General features: G+C 57.4%; 1 protein-coding gene across 1 annotated transcript in view; it reads left to right on the top strand.

Annotated features, from left to right (window-relative positions):
• The first annotated feature begins 4,144 nt into the window (after positions 1-4,144).
• Positions 4,145-6,765, top strand: part of ETS1 (ETS proto-oncogene 1, transcription factor) — an 81,537-nt gene continuing 78,916 nt past the window's right edge. The window contains exon 1 of the mRNA XM_074559438.1: positions 4,145-4,272. The gene's annotated coding sequence lies outside the window, so the exon portion shown is untranslated. The remainder of the gene's footprint in view (positions 4,273-6,765) is intronic.

Below are 6,765 nucleotides of genomic sequence, written 5' to 3'. Positions count from 1 at the left end.
CTCAGGCTGGAGATGTTCTGGTTGGAACTTCCCTGGAGATGTTGCTTAAACAGCAGAGTTAGAGCTGAGTGGAAACTTCTCACTTCCTCTTCCAGAGTGAAAACGTGACCAAATCTCAGAATGGCAGAATGGATTGGGTGGAAGGGACCTTAAAGCCCATCCAGGGCCACCCTGCCATGGCAGGGACACCTTCCAGTGTCCCAGGGGGCTTCCAGCCTGGCCTTGGCCACTGCCAGGGATCTAGGAACAGCCCCAGCTGCTCTGGGCACCCTGTGCCAGGGCCTCCGCAGTCTCACAGGGAAGAAAATGTTGTTGTTGGTGTGATTTTGGGTTTTCTCACCTCCATACAAATCCACGTGTTTTTATGCGTGTGGAGAGAGATGAAAAAGGAATTTTTCCCCATGCCATTTCTCACCCAGTCCTGACAGCTTCAGATGTTCCCTGTTTAATGCCTGTTTTTACACAGAGCTGATCTCCCTTAGAAAACTGGGATAAACAATGGATGAGCCAGCTCATCACAGTTATCTTGGTTGATGTGGAGGAGATCCACATGCAGCAGCTCCCAGCCTTAAGGAGCATCACAAAAGTCACTTTTGGGGCAGTTTAGGCATTCAGGATACTCCTGTGCACTCAGATTTTTAGTGCATATGCTGCCCCTGCACATCCAAGGTAATGGACATGCAAGTTCTGACCTCCTGTCTGATCCAAGGGTAGAAAAAGCTTCTTCTCCTGCCTGATCCAAAGGTAGAAGAAGCTCCTTCTCCTGCTTGGGAGGGCAGAAATTTTCCCCTAGCTCAGACATTCAGCATCCTTGGGCTCCATACAGGAGGGAATTCATGGGGTTGGTCCAGAGGAATGAGCTCTGGTGCTGTCTCTGTTGGTTTTTGAGGACAGGCAGCTCCAGAGGGTGTCAGCAGCTGGGTCCCAGATGTGCCCAGCTCTGAACATCTGGGCACAGGCTGTGAGTCACGCCCAGGTTCTCAGCAGGGCAGAGGGAACATCTCCCTGGGCAAAGCTGCCATGGATTGCCAGGCACAGGCAGCTCCTGATCTGGCTGTGCCACCTTCTCCCAGGGCAAACTCTGGCAAGGTTCCTCCAGCTCAGGAATCCCCATTTCACTCTTTGCCTGGGGTAACACCAAAAGCAGAGATTCAGGTGCTCAGGATAATTTTGTTGGTTCCCTCTCTGCTTTCCCAGAATAAGATGGGAATGGTGACCCATGAAGGGCTCTGGAAGCTTCTCCCCTTTAGTGCTTTATGATCCACAGGCAGGAGCACAGGGATGTTTCCCTGGAGAGGAACCTGGGGCTGCAAGGGAGTGGAGCACAGGTAGGTGACAGTCGGTGACATTCAGGACTGGGCTGAATTTTGCCCAGATGATCCAAGCTCCCTGCCCAGCTCCAGCAGACAAACCAGGAGCATCTCCAGGTGCTGTCACCCTCCCAGTGCTGCTGCTCTGAGCTCCCACCCCAAGTGGTGCTGAGGATTTCTCAGGGTACGGGGAAAGGGCTGCTTCTGCTGACACCAGTGTGCTGCACCTTTCAACAGGAGCCTGAGGGCCCCCAAATTTAAGCAGCCTATGAGTGCAGAACCTGTGAAACATCCCCAGGACATCCCCAATTTGGTGCAGCCATCAATAACTGCTGCAGGGAAACATTAAGGGATCGCTTTATTTTTTATGAGCATGGAGCAAACCCAAAGCAGCTGCCATGGAAAGTGCAATGACTTTATGATCAATTCCATGAGCTGCCCGAAATTTAACCTTACTTTTTGTTGTGAGCTGAAGCAACTGCTTGGGGTGACTGATGTGACAGCAGTGACCCTGAAACCAGGCAACCACGTGGGACCTGGTGTTCTTCACGGTCCCTTCCCACCCAAAGCATTCCATGGCTCTGGGATTCCACATCCCAGCCTCCCAGCTGGCTGCACAGCCACTCCACAGAGCTGTGAATGTCTGAATTCTGCAGCCCAGCACCCTCCTGAGCACAGCATCCACGCAAGGACATCTTGCTCGCAGCTGCCAGCAGGGTTATCCCAGGAAGAGTTGCCCAGATAAAAATTGATTGCTGAACACATTCCACTCCTTTGGAGCTCAGATGTGACAGAGCCTTTGTAGCAAAGCCCAGGAGGCTGGAAATCTTCCTGGGGAGATGGAACCCTGTAAATAATTTCCTGTGTTAAAACAGCTACAAGAGGGAGCCGTGCCTGGCCAGTCCAGCAGGTAACTGATTTGGGCCACCTGGAGCTCTGTCTTTCTAAATTCAGGGCTAAAGGAGAGATTCATCCATCATTTGGCAGCTCCTGAAGGACCTGGGAATACTTTTATGTGCATAAATAATGGTGTTTTCTTGTTATTTGTCACTTTGTGCATTTTAGCAGCCTCCTGGTCTGGGAGAGGGGGACAGGAGGGACTTTTATCCTGTGAACACTTGTTCAGAACATCTGATTTCTCTGGGGAACATTTGGCAGCAAGAGATGCTACAGGAGCCCTGTGCAGGCAGAAATTATCCACATGGGAGCAAACACAGCTTTGGTTTGTACTTTGCAAATGCCCACTGTGCTGAGAGTACTCAAAATACCCATAGGGTTGTGCAGGGGAAGGAGTCTCCAGTAGTTATTCCTCTCCCCACACACTGACCCTTCAGCAGTGACAGCACTCAGATGTACAGGCTGCTTGGGTTTTTTATGAGAGTGCTGTTAAATTCCCTGGAAATCACCCCCTCCTGCAGATTCTCTTCGAGCAGAACCTCCTGGGGTCAGTGCAGGGGGGCACTGAGGGCTGAGCCCCACTGGGGCTGGGAGCTCTTTGCTGCTCTTCTCCCACTGGGGCTGGGGGCTCTTTGCTGCTCTCCTCTTACAGTCTCTGTTAGATCTCCAGGGAAATCCCAGCAGCTGCTCCCAGTGCCCCATTTGCTCCTGGAGCAGCACACATGGAGCCCTTGGGGCCTGGGCATTGCCCCTGGCAGGGGCTGGTCCTGGGCTGCTCATGGACACGGTGGGGTGGGATCCGTGCTGGAGCTGGGCAGGAATTCCAGCCTGGAGCAGGGCAGGAGTTCCAGCCTGGAGATGGGCAGGGATTCCAGCCAGGAGCTGGGCAGGGATTCCAGCCTGGAGCTGGGCAGGAGTTCAGCCTGGAGCTGGGCAGAATTTCCAGCCTGGAGCTGGGCAGGGATTCCATCCTGGAGCCCTCTCCTGGAGGAAAAGGCGGCTCTGCTGCCCGGAGAGAGAGAGGGAGAGCGGGATGGGCATGTCCTCCTGCACCCGGGATTTGGGGGGCCACTGGTGTTTGGAATTCCCAGGCCAGGCTGTGAAGAAGAGGACAGATGTGTTCGGCAAAGATCCTGCTCTTCCAGAGCCTCTGGATAATCCCCGGGGCGTTAAAGGACTGAGATCACTGCACGCTGTGTTTCTGCCCTTCTGCCGGTCCTGGCCAGCCGGGAATGTGCTCTCCTGCCCTTCTCCTGCCTGCAGAGGCCCCGCACACCCTGAGCACCTGCCTTGGGGCTGGGCTTTGGGCAGATGCGGGTCGGGACAATCCAGCCCTGGCAGAGCTGCTCCGGTGGCTCCCAGCGCTGCCTAGGGAGCAAAGGAGGGAGCTTCCCTCAGCCTTTAGGGGTTTAAAAGCAAGCAGCGGCCCCCAGGGAACGCTGTTGGCTCCAGGGGTACGTGCCGAGAGCTGGCAGGGTTGGCAGCAGGCTGGAGCCTAACAGGGCTGGGGTAAGGCAGGGAGCAGAGCCCGGGACCGCACAGGGCAGGGACAGGAGCGGTGCCAGGGCCCTTCAGGGGAAGGGGATTCTGCCCTGGGGCACCTCGGCAGCTGCTGGGCTGGGCTTTGGGGTCAGCAGCCCCACCTGGCTGTGCTCTGCCAGACTTGGCTTGGTCCCTGGGCGGGAATAAATTCCACTGACGGGACTTGGGGCTGCAGCAGCCCTGGGCAGGCTGGAGCCCCGGGTGCACTCACAGGGCACGGGCCCAAAGGCCACCCCACGGCGGGGAAGAGGCTGTACCCATGCCCGGCTCCAAGCAGCGGCTGTTTTGTTTCCCCAGCGCCGTGACAGCGGCCAGAGGTGGCTCTTTCCTGGCTGGCGGCGTTCGCAGCGCCCTGGGTGCGGGGCTGACCACTCCCCCTCCCTTTGAATAGCAGCCCTGCCTCGAACACTATGGTATTTCCATCCTCCCCGGCTCCAGCGCGGAGAGCACCAGGTAGCTGGGAGGAGAGCGGACACAAGTGTGGGAGGATATCGAGCTTTTCCCCGGGTCCTTCAGCTGAGCCGTAAGTGGTGGGGGGAGAGGCTCTCTGAACTCTTTCGGGGGCTGGAGGTACCTGTGGACATTTTCAGGACACCTCAGATTTGGTTTGTGGTGATTTACTTTTCCTCTCTCAATTTCCAGTTTCACCCAGTAACTGCTTTGTGTATTCGCTACTTCAGGATCTTCTGTAAATATCTCAGATGATGACTCCCTTTAAAAATGTGTGTGTATATGCATATATATGGTACAGAAATTTTATATGGAGATTTAGGAGAACATTATTATTTTCCTCATAGAGGTGGAAGGCTATGCACTGGCATTAGTACAGTGAATTAAATTTGCAGTTCCTTTGCTGTTCTACATTGTAATTTGGTTTTGGTGTAATTTGGTTTGGTTGTGCTGTGAGGGAGGGGAGCTCCAAAGTGCCCAGGGTGAGACAGACAGACCTGGGGCTGATTCCTGCTTTGCAGGGATGATTGGAAGGATTTGCTATGACCCCTCCAGGGGTTTTCCATGGTGATGCCATCCCCTAAGGGCCCAGAGTCCCACACGTGTCAGCATTTGCCTCGGGGGAAGCTGGAGTGTGACAACTGCAGGGATGTGCTGCCATTCCTTGGGAAGAGCAGAATCCTGCCCCCCCGGCCCAGGCAGTGGGAATTGTGAGTCCCTGAGGAGCCCAGCAAGGCCTTCCCCTTCCCGTTAGTCTGTAAATCACTGCTGTGCATGTGGCCACTCTCTCGGTGTTAGAGGCACGGCCAGCTTCCCCTGCTGCGCTGCCAGCTGCCACCCCTGGGGCTGCGGGCCGGGGCCGAGCTGGGCCGGGTTGGGCCGGGCTGGGGCTGGACTGAGGCCAGGGTGGGCTGGGGCCGGGCTGGGCAGGGCTGCCTTCCTGCTGCAGCCCCTTCCTGCTGCAGCCCGGTCCTGCCTCAGCCCAGTCTTGCTGGAGCCCGTTCCTGCCTCAGCCCGGTCCCGCCTCAGCCCATTCCTGCCTCAGCCCGTTCCTCCCTCAGCCCATTCCTGCCTCAGCCCGGTCCTGCCCCAGCCCATTCCTGTCTCAGTCCATTCCTCCCTCAGCCCATTCCCACCTCAGCCCCGTCCTGCCTTAGCCCGGTCTTGCTGGAGCCCATTCCCGCCTCAGCCGGGTCCTGCACTCAGCCGGGTCCTGCCCTCAGCCCATTCCTGCCTCAGCCCCTTCCTGCCTCAGCCCGGTCTTGCTGCAGCCCGGTCCTGCTGCCCCCTGCTCTGCTGGGTGTGCAGCTTTCACCCTGCCTGCTGTGTAAATAACGCTCTGGCAGGCCTGGTTTGTTTGGGTCTTTTCTGCTTGCCCAGGGCTGAGGTGTGTGGAAGCCTGAGGTGCTCCCCAGCACTGGGATGTGTGTGTCTCCCTTGTCCTCAGGTTCACCACAGAGCTTTGGGGGAGGGACTGTGTGCCCCTCCAGATCCCAAACCTCTTTCCCAAGCTGAGGCACAAAGAAACAGAAGGTAACCAACCCCACTTTCCCCAGTGGTCTGAGGCCCTGTGGAAGAGCAGGGCTTGGTGGGAATTTCGGAGCAGGTTGGGGCAGGCTGCTCCGGGTGTCCTGCTGGAGGTGCCACAGTGATCCTGGGGGACTCCCAGCTGAGCCCAAGGCCCTGTGCCAGGGAGAGGCTGGGCTCTGTGAGATGGGCAAGGTGTGAGAGGGCAGGGATCCCTCTCTGAACAGTGGGACACTGATCCCCTTCATTCCCCTTGTGCTCTGCCCCAGCTGAGGGCCTGGCCTGTGGCATTGTGCCGTGAGTCGACTGCCTCACAGAGGCAAATTCGTGAGAGAAACAACAGCTGACCTAATTAACCCTCCCTTCACATCCTCCTGCAGTTGCCAGTGGCTGCTGTGAGCTGGGGCAGAGCAGTGTGATTTAATGGCAGCAGCTCTGGCATCCCACCTAAACCCTCTCCTGCCTGACCCGTGCTGTCAGCTCGCCGTGCATCTGCTGGGGCTGCTGATGGGGGCATTATCTTAGCTTAATTAGCAGCTGAGTAATCGATGGATGAGCAGAAAGCAGGAGAAACGTAGAGAAAAAACAATTTACTGTGAGCACAGAGAGCCAGGGCTTTGTGGGGCAAACTTTAACCCCCCTGGCACTGTCACCCATCCCAGGCAGGGTGCAAAGCCAAACGGGAGGGCTCTAGAGGTGCCCTCATATCTGACAGGCCCCGGGGGAGGGAGTAGCCCAGGGAGCACCGGAGCAGCCGGGGATGCTGTGCCAGGGATGCGGTGCCACGGATGCACTGCCAGGGGTGCGCTGCCCGGGATGCGGTGCCAGGGATGCAGTGCCAGGAATGCAGTGCCGGGGATACACTGCCAGGGATGCAGTGCCGGGGATGCGGTGCCAGGGGTGCAGTGCCAGGGATGCGCTGCCGGGTGGCCCCTGCCCCGTCCCCTCCAGAGGCCGAGCCCCGGCAAGCAGCGCCCGCCAGCGGCCCCGGGCTCTCACCCTCGGCCTCGCCCCATCACTTTTCCCGGGTGACCTTGTC

Source organism: Zonotrichia albicollis, chromosome 27 (assembly GCF_047830755.1).
Source record: "Zonotrichia albicollis isolate bZonAlb1 chromosome 27, bZonAlb1.hap1, whole genome shotgun sequence".
In the NCBI taxonomy this organism is placed as follows: Eukaryota; Metazoa; Chordata; class Aves; order Passeriformes; family Passerellidae; genus Zonotrichia; species Zonotrichia albicollis.
The sequence above is the reverse complement of the archived record's forward strand: the minus strand, read 5'-3'. Positions and strand labels throughout refer to the sequence as shown.